This window comes from Salvelinus fontinalis, chromosome 10 (genome assembly GCF_029448725.1).
Source record: "Salvelinus fontinalis isolate EN_2023a chromosome 10, ASM2944872v1, whole genome shotgun sequence".
NCBI lineage: Eukaryota > Metazoa > Chordata > Actinopteri > Salmoniformes > Salmonidae > Salvelinus > Salvelinus fontinalis.
In genome coordinates this window covers 7,711,435-7,736,561 of record NC_074674.1, presented here as the reverse complement: position 1 = coordinate 7,736,561, position 25,127 = coordinate 7,711,435, and the positions used below count along the sequence as shown (strand labels likewise).

At 45.8% G+C, this 25,127-nt stretch overlaps 3 pseudogenes; 1 reads left to right on the top strand and 2 right to left on the bottom strand.

Moving 5' to 3' along the window:
• Positions 1-2,428: 2,428 nt before the first annotated feature.
• Positions 2,429-9,495, bottom strand: LOC129863172 (uncharacterized; annotated as a pseudogene).
• An 824-nt stretch (positions 9,496-10,319) lies between these two features.
• Positions 10,320-10,666, bottom strand: LOC129863171 (claudin-4-like; annotated as a pseudogene).
• A 3,928-nt stretch (positions 10,667-14,594) lies between these two features.
• On the top strand, positions 14,595-15,599 carry LOC129863170 (uncharacterized; annotated as a pseudogene).
• Positions 15,600-25,127: the final 9,528 nt, after the last annotated feature.

Here is a 25,127-nt window from a genome sequence, read left to right as displayed (position 1 = left end):
TATATTCTCTCCATTGCTTTCATTTAAAGAAAGTACAGTTTCTCTGTTAAAGCAGTAGCAGCAGCAGCTGCACCAGACTATGATCCCAACACAATATGACATAAACTCCTCTATGACCTGTTGAAGACAGAGCTGTTAGCGGGAGGTTGATGTATTTGTCGTTGAGTCTGGCTGGTTCCTCTTGAAGATGCAGCAGCAGAGTATGGTCCCTCCTATCAGGAGCATGGAGGCAGACCACCTACTGACTTCAGCTAAAATAACCAGGTCATGTTGGGTAAACAGGACGAATGGGTAGCGCTGCAGCTGGACATCCGTTCTTAAGTAATGGTCAACCAAGAACACAGTGGTTGTCACGTTCGTCGTAATGTGGAAGAGAGGAGGACCAAGGCGCAGCGTGATATGAATACATCTTCTATTTATTTATGAAGATGAACACTAAACAAACTATACAAAATAACAAAACAAAATAACAAAATAACGAACGTGAAGCTATCATACAAAAGTGCAGACACAGGCAACTAGACATAGACAATAACCCACGAAATACCCAACGGAATATGGCTGCCTAAAATGGTTCCCAATCAGAGACAACGATAAACAGCTGCCTCTAATTGAGAACCAATCTAGGCAACCATAGACATACAAACACATAGACTAGTGAAACACCCCATAAACATACAAAACCCCTAGACAAGACAAAACACATACATCCCCCATGTCACACCCTGACCTAACCAAAATAATAAAGAAAACTAAGATAACTAAGGTCAGGGCGGACTCCGGCCGCAAAACCTGACACAGAAGGGGAGGGTCCGGGTGGGCCTTCTTACAGCGGCGGCTCGGGTGCGGGACGTGGACCCCACTCCACCATAGTCATTACCCGCTTTGGTGGCGCCTCTGGAGCGGGGACCCTTGCAGCGAGTCCAGGACTGAAGACCATTGTAGAGGGCGCCACTGCACGGAGGGGCAGCTCCGGACTGAGTGGTAGCTCCGGACTGAGGGGCAGCTCAGGACTGAGGGGCAGCTCAGGACTGAGGGGCAGCTCCGGACTGACGGGCAGCTCCGGACTGAGGGGCAGTTCCGGACTGAGGGGCAGCTCAGGACTGAGGGGTAGCTCCGGACTGACGGGCAGCTCCGGACTGAGGGGAAGCTCAGGACTGAGGGGCAGCTCCGGACTAAGGGGTAGCTCCGGACTGAGGGGCAGCTCCGGACTGAGGGGTAGCTCCGGACTGAGGGGCAGCTCCGGACTGAGGGGTAGCTCAGGACTGAGGGGCAGCTCCGGACTGAAAGGCAGCTCCGGACTGAAGGGCAGCTCCGGATTGAGGGGTAGCTCCGGACTGAAGGGCAGCTCCGGACTGACGGCAGCTCCGGACTGACGGGCAGCTCCGGACTGAGGGGTAACTCAGGACTGAAAGGCAGCTCCGGACTGAAGGGCAGCTCCGGACTGAAAGGCAGCTCCGGACTGACCGGCGGCTCTGGCAGCTCCTGACTGGCGGGCGGCTCTGGCAGCTCCTGACTGGCGGGCGGCTCTGGCAGCTCCTGACTGGCGGGCGGCTCTGGCAGCTCCTGACTGACGGACGGCTCTGACGGCTCAGGACAGACGGGCGGCTCAGGCGGCGCTGGACAGACGGGTGGCTCAGGCGGCGCTGGACAGACGGGCGGCTCAGGCGGCGCTGGACAGACGGGCGGCTCAGGCGGCGCTGGACAGACAGGCAGCTAAGGCGGCGCTGGACAGACGGGCAGCTCAGGCGGCGCTGGACAGACGGGCAGCTCAGGCGGCGCTGGAGAGACGGGCAGCTTAGGCGGCGCTGGACAGACGGGCAGCTCAGGCTTGCCGAGGCGCACTGTAGGCCTGGTGCGTGGTGCCGGAACTGGTGGTATCGGGCTGGGAACACGCACCTCAAGGCGAGTGCGGGGAGAAGGAACAGGGCATACTGGACTGCCGAGGCGCACTATAAGCCTGGTGCATGGTGCCGGCACTGGTGGTACCGGGTTGGGGGCACGCACCTCAGGGCGAGTGCGAGGAGCAGTAACAGGGAGTACTGGACCCTGGAGACGCACAGTAGGCCTGGTGCGTGGTGCTGGAACTGGTGATACTGGGCTGGATGAACACTAAACAAACTATACAAAATAACAAAACGAACGTGAAGCTATCATACAAAAGTGCAGTCACAGGCAACTAGACAGAGACAATAACCCACGAAATACCCAACGGAATATGGCTGCCTAAATATGGTTCCCAATCAGAGACAACGATAAACAGCTGCCTCTAATTGAGAACCAATCTAGGCAACCATAGACATACAAACACATAGACTAGTAAACACCCCATAAACATACAAAACCCCTAGACAAGGTAAAACACATACATCCCCCATGTCACACCCTGACCTAACCAAAATAATAAAGAAAACAAAGATAACTAAGGTCAGGGCGTGACAGTGGTGATCTGCAGTATACCAGCCAGGATGAAGAATGTTCCAACGATGAACCTTGCCTTGACCCTGATCCTGTTACTCTTGATGCAGTTACAGCACCTGGTCCCAAAGATGGACCCCATCACTCCTAGAGCGCCCAGGATGGAGGAGATGGAGGTGATCGTCAGAACCATCCAAATGTCCCTATAGTGGGGCCCAGGAAAAGGACTGAATTTGAGCAATATAGAGAGAGCACTGGGCACTAGGGAGACTATCCATCCAAATATTCCCACCATCCATCCAAACACTCCCACTTTGATGCACAGTAAGACCCCTCCAAGCAGGAGCAGGGAGGCCGCCACCCAGCCGAGGTACAGCGAGTTCCCCAGCTCAGGCTTCCCTTCGATCCGCGTGGAGGAGTCACTGATAATTGATCTGGCTACCAAGGAAACAGGGATGAGGATGAGAATTCCATCCAGGATGAAAAGTATTCCAGCGATAATGATCAACTTGCCCTGAGATGTTTTGTCTTTGATGCAGTTGGTGCTCTTGGCTCCGACCATGGAGACCATGACCCCCAGAACCACCAGTATGATGGCAGTGGGGATCATGGCTCTGGCAGGCTGCAGAACGTATTCCCAATATCCCATGGAGGTGTACACCTCACACTGTTTGTCCAGTGCTTTGGGTCACACAGCTCATCCACAGGCCGTACAAGACCACCTCTGTTTTGGCAACGTTACCTGCTATGAAAGTTATCTCCATCCAGGTGGGGAGAGCTGGTGGTACCGGACTGGAGACACGCACCTCAGGGCTAGTGCGGGGAGCAGGAACAGTGCGTACAGGGCTCTGGAGACGCACAGGAGGCTTGGTGCGTGGTGCCGGAACTGGACGTACCGGGCTGGAGACACGCACCACAGGGAGAGTGCGTGGAGGAGGAACAGAGTTCTGGAGACGCACAGGAAGCCTGGTGCGTGGTGTAGGCACTGGTGTTACTGGGCCACATTCCACTGAAAAGGCAGAGCCACGAAATTCAAAAAAAATATTTTTTTTAAATATTTAACTTTCACACATTAAAGTCCAATACAGCTAATGAAAGACACAGATCGTGTGAATCCAGCGAACATGTCCGATTTTTAAAATGTTTTACAGGGAAGACACAATATGTAAAGATATAAATCTATTAGCTAAACTCATTAGCATAAGACACCATCTTTTATTTGTCCACCAACACCAGTAGCTATCACCAATTCGGCTAAACTAAGATATTGATAGCCACTAACCAAGAAAAAAACTCATCAGATGACAGTCTGATAACATATTTATGGTATAGGATAGGTTTTGTTAGAAAAATGTGCATATTTCAGGTAGATGTCATAGTTTACAATTGCACCCACCGTCACAAATGGACTAGAATAAATATATAGAGCAACGTGTTTACCAAATTACTAATCATCAAACATTTCGTAAAAATACACAGCATACACTAATCGAAAGACACAGATCCTGTGAATACAGACAATATTTCAGATTTTCTAAGTGTCTTACAGCGAAAACACAATAAATCGTTATATTAGCATACCACATATGCAAACGTTACCAGAGCATTGATTCTAGCCAAAGAGAGTGATAACGTAAACATCGCCAAAATATATTAATTTTTTCACTAACCTTCTCAGAATTCTTCAGATGACACTCCTGTAACATCACATTACAACATACATATACAGTTTGTTTGAAAATGTGCATATTTAGCCACCAAAATCATGGTTAGACAATGACAAAAGTTGCCCAGCTGGTCAGACAATGTCGTGCGCCATATTAGACAGTGATCTAGTCGTATACATAAATACTCATAAACGTGACTAAAAAATATAGGGTGGACAACGATTGATAGACAATTTAATTCTTAATACAATCGCTGATTTACATTTTTTAAATTATCCTTACTTTTCAATACAGTTTGCGCCAAGCGAAGCTACGTCAAACAAGATGGCGTCCTAAGCGATTAACATTTCTCGACAGAAACACGATTTATCATAATAAATTGTTCCTACTTTGAGCTGTTCTTCCATCAGAATCTTGGGCAAAGAATCCTTTCTTGGGTCTAATCGTCTTTTGGTCGAAAGCTGTCCTCTTGCCATGTATAAATGCCCATTGCGTTCGGCATGAACTGGAACCGTGCCCAGAGATTCACAGTGTCTCAGAAATAAATGTCCCAAAATCGCACTAAACGGAAATAAATTGCTATAAAACGGTTTAAATTAACTACCTTATGATGTTTTTAACTCCTATAACGAGTAGAAACATGACCGGAGAAATATAACTGGCTTCACTAGTGCTTGGAAAAAGTGCAGGTCGGTGTCCTCCGCGCGCCTGACGCAGCTGGAAAAGAGTTCCTACCTACACGTGTTTTTGTTTTATAGTGGCTGTGATTGGGCAATCGATACCATTCAAATTGTCATCACGTAAAGGCATCCAGGGGAAGACGTAAGCAGTGTCTGTATACTCATAGCAATAACAGTGGCCTTTTAACTGACTCCAGATCAGGGGCCAAAATGTGTGAAATCTGACTCCATGTCAGGGAAATTGCTGTAGAATGAGTTCTGTTCCACTCAGAGACAAAATTTAAACGGCTATAGAAACTAGAGACTGTTTTCTATCCAATAATAATAATAATATGCATATTGTACGATCAAGAATTTAGTAGGAAGCCGTTTCAAAAATTACACGATATACATAAATAGTGACAACAGCACCCCCTAGCCTCAACAGGTTAATGCTCCCCGTAGCCAGGCCAGTGCGGCGAGGTGGAATAGCCCGCACTGGGCTGTGCTGGCGAACCGGGGACACCATGCGTAAGGCTGGTGCCATGTACACCGGCCCGAGGAGACATACTGGAGACCAGATATGTTGAGCCGGCTTCATGACACCTGGCTCAATACTCAATCTAGCCCGGGCGATATGTGAAGCTGGGATGTACTGCACCGGGCTATGCATACGTACAGGAGACACTGTGCGCTCTTCCGCACAACACGGTGTCTGCCCGTACTCTCGCTTTCCACAGTAAGCCCGGGAAGTTGGCACAGGTCTCCTACTTGACTTCGCCACACTCCCTTTTAGCCCCCCCAATACATTTTTGGGGTTTCTTCTCTGGCTTCCAGCCACGCTTCCGTGCTGCCTCCTCATACCACCGCTCCTCGGCTTTAGCTGCCTCCAGCTCTTCATGAGAGCGGCGATATTCTCCAACCTTAGCACAGGGTCCTTTACCCTCCAGAATTTCCTCCCATGTCCAGGAGTCCTGTGTAATGGGCCGCTGCCGCTGCTGCTGCTGCCCATGGCCGCGCTGCTTGGTCCGAGATTGGTGGGTGGTTCTGTAACGGCAGCCTTCCTCCTCTTCGTCTGAAGAGGATGTGTAGCAGGGATCGGACCAAGACGCAGCGTAGTTAGTGCTCAACATATTTAATAATACGAACTGTGAACACTACAACAATACAAAAATAACAAAATTTGGCAAACCGATACAGTCCTAGCTGGTGCAGAGAAAACACAGAGACAGGAAACAACCACCCACAAACCCCAACACAAAACAAGCCACCTATATATGATTCCCAATCAGAGACAACACAAAACATCTGCCTCTGATTGAGAACCATATTAGGCCAAACATAGAAACAGACAAACTAGACACACAACATAGAATGCCCACCCAGCTCACAGCCTGACCAACACTAAAACAAGCAAAACACACAAGAACTATGGTCAGAACCTGACAGAGCTGGATGACACACCCGGTATCTACATTCCAAATGGCAATTAACCAAACTGATCAAAAAGGCACGCATAATTTATGTGGTCACATGATCACCATGATACCTGCACATCGACTCGGTACTGGTTCACTGTGTTTATAGCCAAGTTACTCACTGTGTATTTCATCTTTGTGTCATTTTTTTCCTACTATTTTTCTCTCTGCATTTTTGGGAACGTCCCGTATGTAAGCATTTCACTGTTGCTCTACACCTGTTGTTTACAAAGCATGTGACAAATAATATTGTATTTGATTTGACTGTGCTGGATGACACGCCCTGTATCTACTGTACATACCAAATGGCACCCTATTCCCTACATAGTGCACTCCATCCAGAGCCTTGGTCAAAAGTAGTGCACTATATAGGGAATAGGGTAGCATTTGGAACACAGGCACAGCATCTCTCTTCTCTTTACTATCTGTCTGCATTCCAGGCATGTTGTTAAACAGGTTCCACATCCATCATATTTATACAGTCCAGAGATGAGGAAAGAACTGTTCACTGTTGTTATAAAGGGTTAATAGAAGTGTCTTACATGTCTGGAGTCATGGACATATAGTAGCTTTGTTATATGTTCTTAAACTACAAATATGAATGTTTTTAAAAACACTGAATTATGTTGCTGGTTCCATTTTACACAAAAGCTTCATTGAAGTACGAATGCAGCAAATTTTTAAAAAGAACAGCAATTATATTGGAATATGGTTTAAATGTAATGGAGTATGGAGCGGTGCATGTCGCCAGGGAAGAAGAGGGAGTTACAGCAGATGTGTACACCTGAACCAGTCTGACCTGTTCCTTGGACTACAGGTGTGTACACCTGAACCAGTCTGACCTGTTCCTTGGCCTACAGGTGTGTACACCTGAACCAGTCTGACCTGTTCCTTGGACTACAGGTGTGTACACCTGAACCAGTCTGACCTGTTCCTTGGACTACAGGTGTGTACACCTGAACCAGTCTGACCTGTTCCTTGGACTACAGGTGTGTACACCTGAACCAGTCTGACCTGTTCCTTGGACTACAGGTGTGTACACCTGAACCAGTCTCACCTGTTCCTTGGACTACAGGTGTGTACACCTGAACCAGTCTGACCTGTTCCTTGGACTACAGGTGTGTACACCTGAACCAGTCTCACCTGTTGGCCTACAGGTGTGTGGGTTTATATGTTTATTCACATTTCTAAACTGCCCAGATGAAATTATTCAAACAGCACCAATACTTACTTAGTCATTTACTACCAGACAACAGACGGATTGGTGAACGAAACCGCTGCAGGGGTTGTTTTTAAAAATTCACCTTTTGTCACGCCCTGACCTTAGAGATTCTTCTTATGTCTCTATTTTGGTTGGTCAGGGCGTGAGTTGGGGTGGGCATTCTATGCTTTTGTTTTATGTTGTCTATTTCTATGTGTTTGGCCGGGTGTGGTTCTCAATCAGAGGCAGCTGTCTATCGTTGTCTCTGATTGAGAACCATACTTAGGTAGCCTTTTCCCACTTGTGTGTTGTGGGTAGTTGTTTTCTGTTTTCTGTCTGCACCAGACAGGACTGTTTCGTTTCGTTCACTCTCTTTGTTGTTTTTTTGTTGTTTCAGTGTTCAGTTTATTTATTAAATTAACATGAACACTTCCCACGCTGCGTTTTGGTCCACTCCTTCTTCCCAGGATGATCGTTACACCTTTATTTAACCAGGTAGGCTAGCTGAGAACAAGTTCTCATTTACAACTGCGACCTGGCCAAGATAAAGCAAAAAAAACAACAACACAGAGTTACACATGGAATAAACAAGTGTGCAGTCAATAACACAATAGAAAAAAAGAAAGTCTATATACAGTGTGTGCAAATGGCGTGAGGAGGTAAGGCAATAAATAGGCCACAGTAGGTTTAAAGATATTAGGCCTTCTTCACCACACTGTCTGTGTGGGTGAACTTTTTCAGATTGTCAGTGATGTGTACGCCGAGGAACTTTAAGCTTTTCACCTTCTCCACTGCAGTCCCATCGATGTGGATGGGGGCGTGCTCCATCTGCTGTTTCCTGAAGTCCACGATCAGCTCCTTCGTTTTGTTGACGTTGAGTGAAAGGTTGTTTTCCTGACACCACACTCCGAGTGCCCTCACCTCCTCCTTGTAGGCTGTGTTGTCATTGTTGGTAATCAGGCCAGCTACTGTTGTGTTGTCTGTAGAGTTGATGATTGAGTTGGAGGTGTTTATGGTCACGGAGTCATGGGTGAACAGGGACTACAGGAGGGGGCTGAGCACACACCCTTGTGGGGCCCCTGTGTTGAGGATCACCATAATGGAGGTGTTGTTTCCTACCTTCACCACCTGGGGGCAGCCCGTCAGGAAGTCCAGGACCCAGTTGCACAGGGCGGGGTTCAGAACCAGGGCCCCGAGCTTAATGATGAGCTTGTAGGGTACTATGGTGTTTTAGGCTGAGCTGTAGTCAATGAACAGCATTCTTACATAGGTATTCCTCTTGTTCAGATTGGATAGGGCAGTGTGCAGTGCGATGGCGATTGCATCGTCTGTGGATCTATTTGGGCGGTATGCAAATTGAAGTGGGTCTATGCTGTCAGTTAAGGTAGAGGTGATATGATCTTCATGATGACAGAAGTGAGTGCTATGGTGATGGTCATTTAGTTCAATTAGCTTTGCTTCCTTGGGTACAGGAACAATGGAACAACAGGAACAACAATTTAAGACTATGAAGCTCATTTCAATTCTAATTATGTTGAGAAACACTGATCTATGGCAACATAATATCGCATAAGATACTAGTGATGGAATGTAAGTGAGTTGTTAATTTGGGAATGTCTCTCTTAAAGTAGTAGCAGCAGCAGCAGCTGAGTAAGACTATGGTCCCAACCAGAATATGACATAAACTCCTCTATGACCCTTTGCAGACAGAGCTGTTAGCGGGAGGTTGATTGAGTCGTCGTTAAGTCTGGCTGGTTCCTCTTGAAGATGCAGCAGCAGAGTTTGGTCCCTCCTATCAGGGGCATGGAGGCAGGCCACCTATTGAATTCAGCCAAGTAACCCAAAACACCAAAATGATCCAGCAGGTATGGGATATTCTGAATCATGTAATGGTCAACCAAGAATAGAGTGTTGAGCTGGAGGATACCAGCCAGGATAAAGAATGTTCCACTGATAAACTTGACTTTGACCCGGGCCCTGTTACTCTTGATGAAGTTACAGCACTTGGTCCCAAAGATGGACCCCATCTCTCCCAGAGATCCCAGGATGGAGGAGATGGAAGTGATTGACATAGAAGCACATTTGACCCCAAATGGGGGGTACTTAAGAAATGACTATATAGACAACACAGGGCACTAGAGAGACTATCCATCCAAAGGCTCCCAGAAATTACATTTACACTACATTTAAGTCATTTAGCAGACGCTCTTATCCAGAGTGACTTACAAATTGGTGCATTCACCTTATGAAATCCAGTGGAACAGCCACTTTACAATAGTGCATCTAACTATTTTAAGGGGGGGGGGGGGGGGGGGGTTAGAAGGATTACTTTATCCTATCCTAGGTATTCCTTAAAGAGGTGGGGTTTCAGGTGTCTCCGGGAGGTGGTGATTGACTCCGCTGACCTGGCGTCGTGAGGGAGTTTGTTCCACCATTGGGGTGCCAGAGCAGCGAAAAGTTTTGACTGGGCTGAGCGGGAACTGTACTTCCTCAGAGGTAGGGAGGCGAGCAGGCCAGAGGTGGATGAACGCAGTGCCCTTACTTGGGTGTAGGGCCTGATCAGAGCCTGAAGGTACGGAGGTGCCGTTCCCCTCACAGCTCTGTAGGCAAGCACCATGGTCTTGTAGCGGATGCGAGCTTCAACTGGAAGCCAGTGGAGAGAGCGGAGGAGCGGGGTGACGTTTGGTTGAACACCAGACGGGCTGCGGCGTTCTGGATGAGTTGTAGGGGTTTAATGGCACAGGCAGGGAGCCCAGCCAACAGCGAGTTGCAGTAATCCAGACGGGAGATGACAAGTGCCTGGATTAGGACCTGCGCCGCTTCCTGTGTGAGGCAGGGTCGTACTCTGCGAATGTTGTAGAGCATGAACCTACAGGAACGGGTCACCGCCTTGATGTTAGTAATATGACTCAATCTCATTCGGTGGACAGGAGCTGCGCAGTATGATCCCCCATAACCAGGAGCAGGGCCGCTGCCTCCCAGCAGATGTAGAGCGAGGCCCCCAACTCCCCCAAATGGTGCTGGCCGTCCAGGAGACAGCAACGAGCACCAGGATTACAGCCAGGATGAAGATCATTCTGGAGATGATCAATTCTTTGGCCTTGGACTTTTTGTTATTGATGTAGTTGGTGCACTTGGCACCGAATATGGATATTCCCAGTACCCAGAAGATGATGGCCAATGCTCTGACGGCTGCTGATTCTGGGTTAAGGCCAGCATGTAGTCGTAGACCTGACACTGCATCAGGTCCCAGGTCAGGTCAGGTCCCAGGTCCCAGGTTACATGAGAGGTGACAATGTTGTAAGGTTGTAAGGTTGCATCAAATTACATTTGATTTGAAGGTAGCCAGTCTGCACACTGACTAAAATGTTTTCCATCACTAGTATTTTATATGATCTTATGTTAACACAGCCCAGTGTTTCTCAATATAAATGCACAGAACTGAATTAAGTTTCATAATCTTCAAAAAGTGTTAGGGGATCTTGTGCAATACAGCAATATTGTTAACTTTTGCCAGTGAAACAACCTATTCATTGAGATGTGGGTCAGTATGTGGTTGAGACACACTTAACAGAGATACTAGTGACATTCAGTTAGAATGAAACTACATGCTGAAAAACCCTTGAGTGTGAAATAAATAATTGTAAGGTTGGATTCATGGACTGAAATGAACTATATAATACAGTAAATAGACTAATGCTACCTGTTTCAAGGACTTGGCTTGAATTAATTCTACACTGTAATATATGTTTCAATCAGAAGATCCCAGTCACTGACTGTAGGCTTGTGGTTAACGTGGTGAACATAAACAGGAAATGCACAGCAACAACCAGGAAACACTTTGCATCCAGATATGTTTTTATTTGAACATATTTAACAGGGTTAAACAATCAACCTCTGATTCAATTCCTTCTCTACTTAAATTCATCCCATTTTAAAGAAAGATAAAGAGAAGTATTAATACTGGTATAGGAAATCAGAGAGGAAACAGTCAGAAAATGTCCCTTCATTGCCGAGTCTCATCAGTACCTTCTCATCAGGGTCTAAATTAACTGAATATTTGAACACAATATGTCATAATCTCCTCTTTGACGTGTTAAAGACAAGGTGGAACAATAACTATGTTGCTTTCACACCTATCTGGTCCCTTCCAATATTCTAACTGTAGTGTCTTAGCTCTTATTACTTATGTATATAATAAGAAAGACTCTGAATACAAGAAATTGAACTGGAGCTACACATTTACTAAAACGAGTTAGTACCAGAATAACATAGAACAACACTGCGCATGGCCAAGGGTGCTCCATTCTTAAAGGGGACATCAGTAATTAACAGAACATAACATTCCTTCTCTTATACAATCAGAGTTACTTTTACCAAACCACAACTGAAACATTTCTCAGAACTTGTTGTAGTTATTTTGCATCTTTTGATTTGAAGTCCAGTCTGTCTGGTGGACGGTGCCTTCGTTCTGGGTAGCGCCTAGGATTGTCTGGAGGCTCCTGAACATCCTCAGTGTGTGCTTGTTCCATTATAGCTTCTGTTATAGCAGCACCTTCATCAACACGTTCCCTTCTTTCAGCCTGGGGTCTCTTTACTGCCCCACCGTCCTCTACAGTTCCCTGTGTGTCACTCTCAGGAGCTCTCTGTGCCTGTTCTCTCTCGATTGTTGTGTTGTTTTCCGTGGAATGCATTTGGTTAATGTGACGCCACCACATTATGTCTGGGCTCACTTGAACCTGGTAAGTTCTGTGTCCCATTTGTGTATGTACGGTCCCTCTTGTCCATTTCCCTCCTCTTCTGTAGTCTCGCACCATCACTTCCTGTCCTGTTTGGAGATGGCGCTCCCCCGGCCACCGGAGAGCATCTTGGCTTGTTTGTTCAGCACTTCATTACGCCTGTTTGGCTTCATGATGTCCAGCCGTGTGCGGAGAGGCCTCCCGAACATCAGTGCGGCTGGGCTTTCATTTGTCGTGGCATGTGGGGTGTTTCTGTAGGAGGCCAGGAACTTGGCCAGTTTTGTTTGCAAAGTCCCTTCGTCTCGTTTTGCTGCACGGAGTCCTTGCTTTAGCGTTAGCACAAAGCGTTCTGCCAGCCCATTGGTGGCAGGGTGGTACGGAGCTGAGGTTGAGTGCTTGATTACATTTACTGACATTAACCTTGTAAACTCGTCACTTACAAAAGCTTGCGCGTTGTCACTTACCAGCTGCAGCGGCAATCCGAAGCGTGCAAACGTTGTTCTGAGACACTATCGTCTGAGCTGAGGTGGAGGAGTCAGTGCAAAACACCTCTGGCCATTTGGAATGGGCATCAACTATAACCAGAAACATGTGCTTTTCAAAGGGACCAGCGTAGTCCACATGAATTCTCTGCCATTCCCATGGGTGGACTGGGACAGGAGCAGGCATGTGAAGGGTTTCCAAACATCCGCTACAGTTCTTCACCATGTTTTCTATCTGTTGATCCAGACCTGGCCACCAGAAGTGGCTCCTTGCGAGCAGCTTCATTTTGACAGTTCCAACATGACCTTCATGTAGTTGCTGCAAAACCTGATGTTGACATTTCTGGGGTATCATGACTCTCATTCCCCACATCAAACATCCTTGGTACGTTGTAATTTCATTTCTCCGCTGGAAATACGGAGTCAGCTCCTCTCTGCCTGTAGCTGGCCATCCTGACATGGTGTAGGTGAACACTTTTGACAAGGTCACATCTTTCCTTGTCTCCTGTTTGATAACTGTGCTTGTGACCGGTAGTGCCTCGAGCTGAGAACCTAAATGAAATATTAAGGGATAGATTTGTTTGTGGACTGAAACATGAACACATTCAAAAACGTTTTCTCACAGAATCAGATCTCACGTTTGCAAAGGCTGTTGAAATTGCTGTGGCTATGGAAATCGCGACTAAAGATGCATTTGAGTTGCAAAGTAAAATAAATACTGACCTAATCACAAACTTCCCTGCACAAGTTTTCACGCAGCCGACAGCGCCCCCGTGTGGCTGACAAATGCAACAGGTGTGACAGAGATGGTCACAGAGCAGAGGACTACCGATTCAAAGACGAAATTTGTCACAAATGCAGTAGAAGGGGGCACATTCAAAGAGCATGCAGAGCAAAATTCAGTCACAACAGGAAAACTGAGAAAATTAAAGGGTCTGTGAATGCACTAGCAGAGAACAGTGGCAGTGATTCAGATGAACGAGTAATTGGTACAATGGAGTTAAACACAGTGACTTCTCCCAGCAGTAGCATAATATGGGTGACACCAGATATCGAAGGCAAACCCCTCAAAATGGAGCTGGACACAGGATCTGCAGTGTCTATAATTTCCACTACTGTCTACAATGAGCACTTCAAGGCTATCAAGCTGAAGAACACAAATGTGTTGCTGAAGGCCTACTCAAGAGAGAGATTGAGCCCAATGGGGGCGTTGCAGGTCAGAGTGCAGTATGGGGGGCAAACACAGCAGTTACAGCTGTATGTGGTGCCTGGAACTGGCCCCCCATTATTTGGCAGGGAATGGCTTTCAAAAATAAAGCTGAACTGGTGTGACTTGAAAATGCTCCACACGTTCCAGTCCAAAGAGAAAGGCACAGACCAAACACTGGAACACTTGCGGAAGAAATAAAACACAGTGTTCAGTGATCAGATGGGAACAGTAAAAGGCTTCACAGCAAAATGTGTACTAAGAGATGACGCAACCCCAAAATTCTGCAAAGCCAGATCTGTTCCATACTCCCTGAGACCAAAGGTGGAAGCGGAAATCGATCGCTTGAAGGATACAGGGATCCTGACGAAAGTGGACAGAAGCGAATGGGCCACACCCATAGTTCCTATTGTGAAGAAAAACGGGTCTGTTAGAATGTGTGGGGACTTCAAGGTAACTGTGAATTCAATGTTGCATGTGGACCAATACCCCCTGCCACGTCTGGATGACATCTTTGCTGCACTAGCTGGTGGGAAACACTTCAGTAAAATTGATCTGAAACAGGCTTATCTGCAGCTACCGGTTGAAGAGAGCTCCAAACAGTACCTGACAATAAACACACACAAACGTCTATACAGGTATAACCGCCTGGTTTTGGCATTGCATCAGCCCCAGCCATTTGGCAACGAACCATTGACCAGATTTTGCAAGGAATCCCAGGAACCCAGTGTATCCTGGATGACATGATCATAACAGGACGCACCGACAAAGAGCACCTGGCTAACCTGGAAGAGGTCCTGAAAAGACTGAAAGAGTATGGTCTACAGGCAAACTTACAGAAGTGTGAGTTCTTCAAAGACAAGATTGTCTTCTGTGGACGTGAAATCGACTGCAAAGGATTGCACAAAACACAGACCCTCGTGATCTGTGCTCTCCCCACCTGGATAGAGACAACCTTCATAGCAACTAACTTTACCAATACAGACGTGGTCTTGTAAGGCCTGTGGATGTGAGGTGACAAGGTGTGAGATGTACAACTCCATTGGGTGGTATTTGTCCAATGTTCTGCAGGCCGCCAGACCCATGATCCTCACTGCCATCATCCTGGGGGTCCTGGGGGTTGTGGTCTCCATGGTCAGCGCCAAGTGCACCAACTATGTCAAAGATGAAACATCTCAGGACAAGTTGATAAATATCACTGGAATATAATTCATTCTGGCCGGAATTCTCATCCTCATCCCTGTTTCCTTGGTAGCCAGATCAATCATCAGCGACTCCTCCACGCAGATCAAAAGAAAGACTGTGTTGGGGGCCTCGCTGTACTTCGGCTGGGTGGTACCCACCCTGCTCCTGATTGGAGGGTCATACTGTGCATCACTGTGGGAATCTTTGGATGGATAGTCTCCCTAGTGTCTTGTTGTATCTCTATATTGTATTATCCTCCGCCCCCTTATTGGGGCATGTGGAAGGTTCTGATGACGATCACCTCCATCTCCTCCACCCTGGGAGCTCTAGGAGTGATGGGGTCCATCTTTGGGACCAGGTTCTGTAACTGCATCAAGAGTAACAGGATCAGGATCAGGGCCAGGTTCATCGTTGGAATATTCTTCATCCTGACTGGTATCCTGCAGCTCACCACTGTGTTTTTGGTTGACCATTACTTAAGAATGGATGTCCACCTGCAGCTCACATATCTTGTCTGGTTCATCCGATATGACCTGGTTGTTTTAGCTGAGTTGAGTAGCTGATCAACCTCCATGCTACTGATAGGAGGGACCAGTCTGGGCTGCTGCATATTCAAGAGGAACTAGCCAGACTCAATCAACTTCCCGCTAACAACTCTGTCTTCAACAGGTCATAGAGGAGTTTATGTCATATGGTGGTTGGATCGTAGTCTGGTGTAGCTGCTGCTACTACTAGGTTAAAACCTCTTGGAAATAGGGGGCGCTCTTTTCACTTCTGGATAAAATTGTGCGCAATTTAAACGGCCTCGTACTCTGTCCTAGATCATATGATATGATATGCATATTATTATTACTATTGGATAGAAAACACTCTGAAGTTTCTAAAAGGGTTTGAATTATATCTGTGAGTAAAACAGAACTCACAGATAGGCAGGCAAACTTCCAAACAGGAAGTGAAAATTCTGAAATGGGTCTCTGTCAAAGGCATTGCCTATTCAATTGTCTTGTATTTATGAATCTGTATGCACTTCATACCCCTTCCACTAGATGTCAACAGGCAGTAGAACATGGAATGAAGTGTCTAGCCTTCCCTGGGACCGGATGAGAGTCGTTGGAGTGAGAGGTCAGCCATATTGGTAGTACTTGGCTACGCACTTAGGTTTGTCATATCGTTGTCTGCAATGCGTTAGGTAGACCCGAAGAAATGCTCCGTCTGGGACGTTATTGAATATATTTGTGAAAAACATCCTGAAGATGGATTCTCAACTGAGTTTGACCAGTTGAGAATAAAATCTTCATGGACACGTGAGCTCCACCATGCTAGCCAAAGTTGCTAATTCGACAGAAGAAATGGACATTCTTAAACAAAACAACGATTTATTGTGGAACTAGGATTCCTGGCACTGCATTCTGATGAAAGTTCATCAAAGGTAAGGGAATATTTATGATGTTATTTCGTATTTATGTGGACTCTTTGGACTCCAACATGGCGGAGAATGGCTGAGCGCTGTCTCAGATTATTGCATGCTGTGCTTTGTACTAAAGTTATTTTTTTTAAATCTAACACAGCGGTTGCATTAAGAACCAGTATATCTTTAATTATATGTGCAACGCTTATTTTTCAGCAAAGTTTATGATGAGTTTTTCTGTTAGATTACGTGGCTGTCTAAAATTTCTCCGGACATTTTGGTGCCATTTGTGACCATGGCTGCAATGTAAAACCCCGATTTGTAGCTATAAATATGCACATTTTCGAACAAAACATAAATGTATTGTATAACATGATGTCATAAGACTGTCATCTGATGAAGTTGTTCAAAGGTTAGTGATTAATTTTATCTCTATTTGTGGGTTTTGTGAAAGCTATCTTTGCGGTGAAAAATGGCGTTGTGTGTTGGGCTATTGTGGTGAGCTAACATAAATATATGTTGTGTTTTCGCTGTAAAACATTTTCAAAATCGGACATCGGACATGTTGGCTGGATTCACAAGATGTTTATCTTTCATTTGCTGTATTGGACTTGTGATTTCATGAAATTAGATTATATGATATCCCTGTGGCGATAGGCTAGGCTATGCTAGTCAGCGTTTCTGATGAGGATGATCCCGGATCCGGGATGGGGGGTCCATAGAGGTGTCACGATCGTGTGGCGGATTAACGGACCAAAATGCAGCTCTTGGAAAATAAGCCATCTTCTTTTATTAAACAACACGAAGAATACAAGAAACGAAACAAAACACTTTAACAAAACAACAAAATAACAAAACGACCGTGAAGCTACAAACGTTGTGCACAAACATACAGGCTACTAACGTTCTTACATAGACAATTACCCACAACCAATGAGAGCCTATGGCTACCCTAAATAAGGCTCCCAATCAGAGACAACCGAAATCAGCTGTCTCTAATTGGGAACTCATTCAGGCCACCATAGACTCTCCTAGACAACTAAACATACATAGAAAACACTAGACACCTGTACTCCACACAAACCCATATACTATACAACAACCCATAACCCCTTTACCATATAAACACCCAACACCAACAAAACATAAACATTCCCCATGTCACACCCTGACCTAACTAAAATAATAAAGAAAACCAATAATACTAAGGCCAGGGTGTGACATAACCCCCCCCTTGAGGCGCGAACTCCGGGCGCACCATACACAGTCTAGGGGAGGGTCTGGGTGGGCTTCCATCCACGGTGGCGGCTCCGGCTCTGGTCGCGGTCCCCACGTCACCACAGTACCTAAACACCTCCTAGGCTTCCTCCAAACGACCCCCCTCCACCTTAACCCCATTGCATTCAGGGGCAGTTCCGGACTAAGGGGCAGTACCAGGGTAAGAGGCAGTACCAGGGTCAGGGGCAGTACTAGGGTCAGGGACAGTACCAGGATCAGGGGCAGTACCAGGGTAAGGGGCAGCACCAGGGTAAGGGGCAGCACCAGGGTAAGGGGCAGCTCCGGACTGAGGAATGGCAGCTCCGGACTGAGGAATGGCAGCTCCGGACTGAGGGACTGCAGCTCCGGACTGAGGGATTGCAGCTCCGGACTGAGGGATGGCCCATGGCTGGCTGACGGATCTGGCTGCTCATGGCTAGCTGACGGATCTGGCTGCTCATGGCTAGCTGACGGATCTGGCTGCTCATGGCTAGCTGACGGATCTGGCTGCTCATGGCTAGCTGACGGATCTGGCTGCTCATGGCTAGCTGACGGATCTGGCTGCTCATGGCTAGCTGACGGATCTGGCTGCTCATGGCTAGCTGACGGATCTGGCTGCTCATGGCTGGCTGACGGATCTGGCTGCTCATGGCTGGCTGACGGATCTGGCTGCTCATGGCTAGCTGACGGATCTGGCTGCTCATGGCTGGCTGACTGATCTGGCTGCTCCTGTCTGGTTGGCGGCTCTGGCAGATCCTGTCTGGTTGGCGGCTCTGGCAGATCCTGTCTGGTTGGCGGCTCTGGCAGATCCTGTCTGACGGACGGCTCTAGCGGCTCCTGTCTGGCTGGCGGCTCTAGCGGCTCCTGTCTGGCGGACGGCTCAGTGGGCTCATGGCAGACGGGCGGCTTTGCAGGCTCATGGCAGACGGGCGGCTTTGCAGGCTCATTGCAGACGGATGGCTCAGATGGCGCTGGGGAGACGGATGGCTCAGATGGCGCTGGGGAGACGGATGGCTCAGATGGCGCTGGGGAGACGAGCAGTTCAGTCATCGCTGTGCAGACGGCAGACTCCTGCCGGCTGAGGCGCACTGTAGACCTGGTGCGTGGTGCCGGGACTGGTGGCACCGGGCTGGGGACACGCATCTCAGGGCTAGTGCGGGGAGCAGGAACAGGGCATACTGGACCCTGGGGACGCACATTAGGCCTAGTGCGTGGGGCCGGAACTGGTGGTACCGGACTGGGGACACGCATCTCAGGGCTAATGCGGGGAGCAGCAACAGGATGCACAGGACTCTGGAGACGCACAAAAGGCTTAGTGCGTGGTGCCGGAATTGGTGATACCGGGCTGGAGACACGCACCGTAGGACCAAGCGGCATGGAAGGCGGCAACAGGACCTACCTACACAGGATTTCTGGAGATGGGAGGACGAATTGGAAGGAAAGGGACCTTGGGCTCAACCTGGAGAATATCGCCTCCCTCGTGAAGAGCTGGAGGCAGCGAAAGCCGAGAGGAGGCGATATGAGGAGGCAGCAAGGAAGCAAGGCTGGAGACCCGTGAGTAATACCCAAAATTTTTTGGGGGAGGGGCTCATGGGGAATGTGGCGAGTCCAGATGGGAGAACTGCGTCAACTTCCCGTGCTTCCCGTGCTTCCTCTAAGAGGGAACCTGAGCCAGTCGGGCTGAGATTGGAGGGGAGCAATGGGAATGATGCAGAGACGGTTAAGGATTTATTGGGGAGGTTGGAAGAGAGTGAAATGAGGGAGCTGCTGTGTTGGTGCGTGAGGCACAAGATCCACCCGACAGAGCGTGTGCGGGATGTGAGGTGAGTAATTCTGTCACGATCGTGTGGCGGATTAACGGACCAAAATGCAGCTCTTGGAAAATAAGCCATCTTCTTTTATTAAACAACACGAAGAATACAAGAAACGAAACAAAACACTTTAACAAAACAACAAAATAACAAAACGACCGTGAAGCTACAAACGTTGTGCACAAACATACAGGCTACTAACGTTCTTACATAGACAATTACCCACAACCAATGAGAGCCTATGGCTACCCTAAATAAGGCTCCCAATCAGAGACAACCGAAATCAGCTGTCTCTAATTGGGAACTCATTCAGGCCACCATAGACTCTCCTAGACAACTAAACATACATAGAAAACACTAGACACCTGTACTCCACACAAACCCATATACTATACAACAACCCATAACCCCTTTACCATATAAACACCCAACACCAACAAAACATAAACATTCCCCATGTCACACCCTGACCTAACTAAAATAATAAAGAAAACCAATAATACTAAGGCCAGGGTGTGACAAGAGGTTTGAACAGAGAGGCTGTAATTTCTTTTTATGAAAAAAATGAAGGCAATATTATTGTGATTCTATATGTAGTTCTGTTATGAAAAATGGCCTCTATCCAGTCTGTTCAACGTTAAATATTGGAAGGGACCAGATAGGTGTGAAAGCAAGATAGTTATTGTTCCACCTTGTTTTGAACAGGTCAAAGAGGATATTATGACATATTGTGATTTATTCAGTTAATTTAGAGTGGCAGGAGAAGTTCCTGAGGAGACTGCAATGAAGGGACATTTTCTGACTGTTTCCCCTCTGATGTTCTATACCAGTATTGATACTTCTCTTTATGTTTCTTTAAAATTGGATGCACTTAAGTAGAGAAAGAATTGAATCAGTAGTTGATTGTTTAACCCTGTTAAATATGTTCAAATAAAATAATTGTATCTGACTGCAAAACGTTTCCTTGTTGCTGCTGTGGATTTCCTGTTTATGTTCACCACGTTAACCACAAGCCTACAGTCAGTGACTGGGACCAGTTATCATGAAACAGTTATCATTAGTCTAATTAGTCTATTATATTGTTCATTTCAGTCGATGAATCCAAACTTACAATTCTTTATTTCACACTCAAGGGTTTTTCAGCATGTAGTTTCAATCTATTGATGTGTACTATGAGGCCCAGTCCCTTTATCATTGTCACGACTTCCGCCGAAGTCGGTCCCTCTCCTTGTTCGGGCGGCGTTCGGCGGTCGACGTCACCGGCCTTCTAGCCATCGCCGATCCACTTTTCATTTTCCATTTGTTTTGTCTTTGTTTTACACACCTGGTTTCAATTCCCAAATTACATGTTCATTATTTAACCCTCTGTTTAACCCATGATTTTTGTGCGTGATTGTTTTATTGTATTTTCGGTCCGTTATTGCTCAGTATTACGACATATTATTGGAATTTTGAGTAAAGTTTATTGTGTTACTCATCTCTGCTGTCCTGCGCCTGACTCCTCTGCACCAGCTACACCCAGACCATTACAATCATTGCGCCCCAGAACAGGCTTCGGGGTCTAGGGGGGATGTTGCTCCTAGTTGCGGATCTTGGGTCAGTTTAGCATTTCCCCCACTAATGCTTACGGTTAGGATTTGGTTGAGGGAAGACTCGACAATGACTAAATCAACCTCTCACGAACATCTCTGTCCATAAGCTGTACTTTCTTGTTATAAAAACCATAGGGATCCCATAATTGTGATTCTATATTTAATTCTATGATGAAAAATGTCTCTATCCTATCTTTTCAATGTTAGAATATTGGAAGATAGGTGTGAAAACAACATAGTTATTGTTCCACCTTGTCTTTAGCAGGTCAAAAAATTGTTTATGACATATTGTGTTCAAATATTCACTACTCTGGATGGTTCTGACTTATGTGGACAACTACAAATATCTAGGTGTCTGGCTAGACTGCAAATTCTCCTTCCAGACTCATATTAAACATCTCCAATCCAAAATGAAATCTAGAATCGGCTTCCTTTTTCGCAACAAAGCCTCCTTCATTCACGCCGCCAAACGTACCCTCGTAAAACGTACTATCCTACCGATCCTCGACTTCGGCGATGTCATTTACAAAATAGCTTCCAACACTCTACTCAGCAAACTGGATGCAGTCTATCACAGTGCCATCCGTTTTGTCACCAAAGCCACATGTAGCACCCACCACTGCGACCTGTATGCTCTAGTCGGCTGGCTCTCGCTACATATTTGTTGCCAGACCCACTGGCTCCAGGTCATCTATAAATCTATGCTAGGTAAAGCGCCGCCTTATCTCAGTTCACTGGTCACGATAACAACACCCACCCATAGCGCACGTTTCAGCAGGTATGTCTCACTGGTCATCCCCAAAGCCAACACCTCCTTTGGCCGCCTTTTTTCCAGTTCTCTGCTGCCAATGACTGGAACGAATTGCAAAAATTGCTGAAGCTGGAGACTTATATTTCCCTCACTAACTTTAAACATCAGCTATCTGAGCAGCTAACCGATCACTGCAGCTGTACATAGCCTATCTGCAAATAGCCCATCCAATCTACCTACCTCATCCTCATATTGTTTTTATTTACTTTTCTGCTCTTTTGCACACCAGTCTTTCTACTTGCACATCATCATCTGCACATATATCACTCCAGTGTTAATTTGCTAAATTGTAATTACTTCGCTACTATGGCCTATATATTGCCTTACCTCCTCACGCCATTTGCGCACACTGTATATAGACTTTCTTTTTTTCTATTGTGTTATTGACTGTACACTTGTTTATTCCATGTGTAACTCTGTGTTGTTGTTTTTTTTTGCTTTATCTTGGCCAGGTCGCATTTGTAAATGAGAACTTGTTCTCAACTAGCCTACCTGGTTAAATAAAGGTGAAATAAAAATAAAGTAAAAAAATATTCAGTTAATTTATACTGGGAGGAGAAGTTCCTGATACTGCAACGAAGAGACAGATTCTCACTGTTTCCTCTCTGATGTTCTATACCAATACTGATGCTTCTATTTATGTTTCTTTAAAATGGAATGAATTTAAGTAGAGAAAGAATTGAATCTGTAGTTGATTGTTTAACCCTGTGAAATATGTTCAAATAAAATAATTGTATCTGACTGCAAAACGTTTCCTGGTTGGTGCTGTGCATCTCGTGAATGCTTCAAAGTCTTTAAAGACAATTCATCCAACTGTTTTGGAGATGCTGATTTATGTGTGATTACTGTCACCCTCTTTACTACCTTTTAGAGCCTGTGTTCTGGTTGGCTTAAGACATTGTTTGTCACTGCTGTCAGAATCTGTTGACTCAAAGCCAGGCAATGCTGACCTGATGGTTGAAACCCGATCATCCTTGCGCAACTCAGTGTGAGGGTAGATTGAGGGAACAAAGGGTCCACAGGTGGGTGCCAAGTCTGCTTTTACGACCCTTGCATGTAATTGTTTAATTTCTTCTTTTATGGTTTTTATCTGTTCACCAAGAGCTCCCAAACTCTCTTTATCTCTCTGCAATGTCCTATCACGGTTATCAAGACAGAATTTCTCATCCCTTTTTCTTACTTCGGCTAATACCGTTAAAGACCATCATGTTTTTGTCAATGAGTTAGTAATTCTCTGTATTTTTCACCAAGCTTTTTGTATGTCAGACAGATTCAATATTTCATCTTTGTCAACAATGACATAATATGTATTTATTACCTCTTGCCTGCACTTCTCTACTTTGAAATGGTTCTTTATATCACTAGACAGTGAATTCAAAATCTTTTTCATGCTCACATCCGGAGCAGCTAATCCGCCATTCTCCAGAGTGGTTTTCTCACTTAAAACGGAAAGGGGGATACCTAGTCAGTTGTACAACTGAATGCCTTCAACTGAAATGTGTCTTCTGCAATTAACCCAACCCCTCGCCCGGGGAACAGTGGGTTAACTGCCTTGTTCAGGGGCAGAACGACAAATCTTTTTTTACCATGTCAGCTTGGGGATTTGATCCAGCAACCTTTTGGTTACTGGCCCAACGCTCTAAGCACTAGGCTACCAAAATGGCATTACATTAACTTCAAAAGTTGTTTAAAACCTCTACAGAGTACCTAACCCGGATCCGGGAGCACCCCCCACCCCCCCCACACTGATTAGTATCGCTAGCATAGCGTCACAATTAAATAGTAGCATCTAAATATCATTAAATCACAAGTCCAAGACACCCAATGAAAGACACAGATCTTGTGAATAAAACCACCATTTCAGATTTTTTAAATGTTTTACAGGGAAGACACAATATGTAAATCTATTAGCTAAACACGTTAGCAAAAGACACCATTTTCTTACTCCAACAGTTTCTTACTCCATCAGGTGCTATCACCAATTCGGCTAAACTAAGATATTGATAGCCACTAACCAACAAACAAATTCATAAGATGACAGTCTGATAACATATTTATGGTATAGCATAGTTTTTTTTTTTTAAATGTGCATTTTTCAGGTATAAATCACAGTTCTACATTGCAGCTGCAATCTGATATAGTGCTGATGCAGCTAGAACAATTACAGAGACCAACGTTATATAACTAATTACTTGTCTTAAAACATTTCAGAAAAAATACACAGCGTACAGACATTGAAAGCCCAACATCTGGTGAATCCAAACAATATTTCAGATTTATTAAATGTTTTATAGCGAAAACAAAATGTAGCGCTAAATTAGCATAACCAGGCCAGCCAGAACCAACTGGGCGCGCCCGACCAGTTCACATGCACGACAGATATATGAAATAACATCGTAAATTGGGTCTTACTATTGCTGATCTTTCATCAGAATGTTGATCAAGGTGTCCTTAGTCCTGATGAGTCGTTCAATCCATTCACAATGGCAACTTCCCCTCTTCATTTAGCCTGGGTACTGGTCGACTGGCACGGTCCCTGTCCAAAGTTAAAAAACTCAAAGAACGGAACACGGCAAAACTCCCGAAAAAATTCTAATAATCTGATTAAACTATATTGAAAAAACATACATTAAGATGATATGGTCACATGTATCAAACAAACTTCGAGACGGAGATAGTTTTCATCCGTAACGTCAGCATAACAAAAGACAATAGCACCTCTAAAACGCGCGTTTCAGAAAACCGGAAGTTGTCGGTCACGCTAAAGAAATAGGTCTTATTTCACGTCAGTACAAGATAAACAAAAAATTTCTCCTCTGACAACTTCCTGACACCCAGAGGAAGACGAATGAAGTGTGTTTCGGGTCATAGGTGGCATGACCATATATAGGCAGAGCGTTGAAGCGAGCATACACATCTTGCAATCTTCTTCTGGCTCAGGGAAAGTGCTGTGAAATGACCTGTGTTTCACTCAGAGACAAAATTGGAACGGTTTTAGAAACCATAGCTTGTTTTCTATCCAATGGTATATGGTTATATGCATATAGTAACAGCAATAATTGAATAAGAGGCAGTTTAATCTGTAGAGGCAATTATGCTAATGCGAAACAGCACCCCCTGTATTCTCAAGAAGATAACATACACTACCGGTCACAAGTTTTAGAACACCTCCTCATTCAAGGGTTTTTCTTTATTTGTATTATTTTTTACAT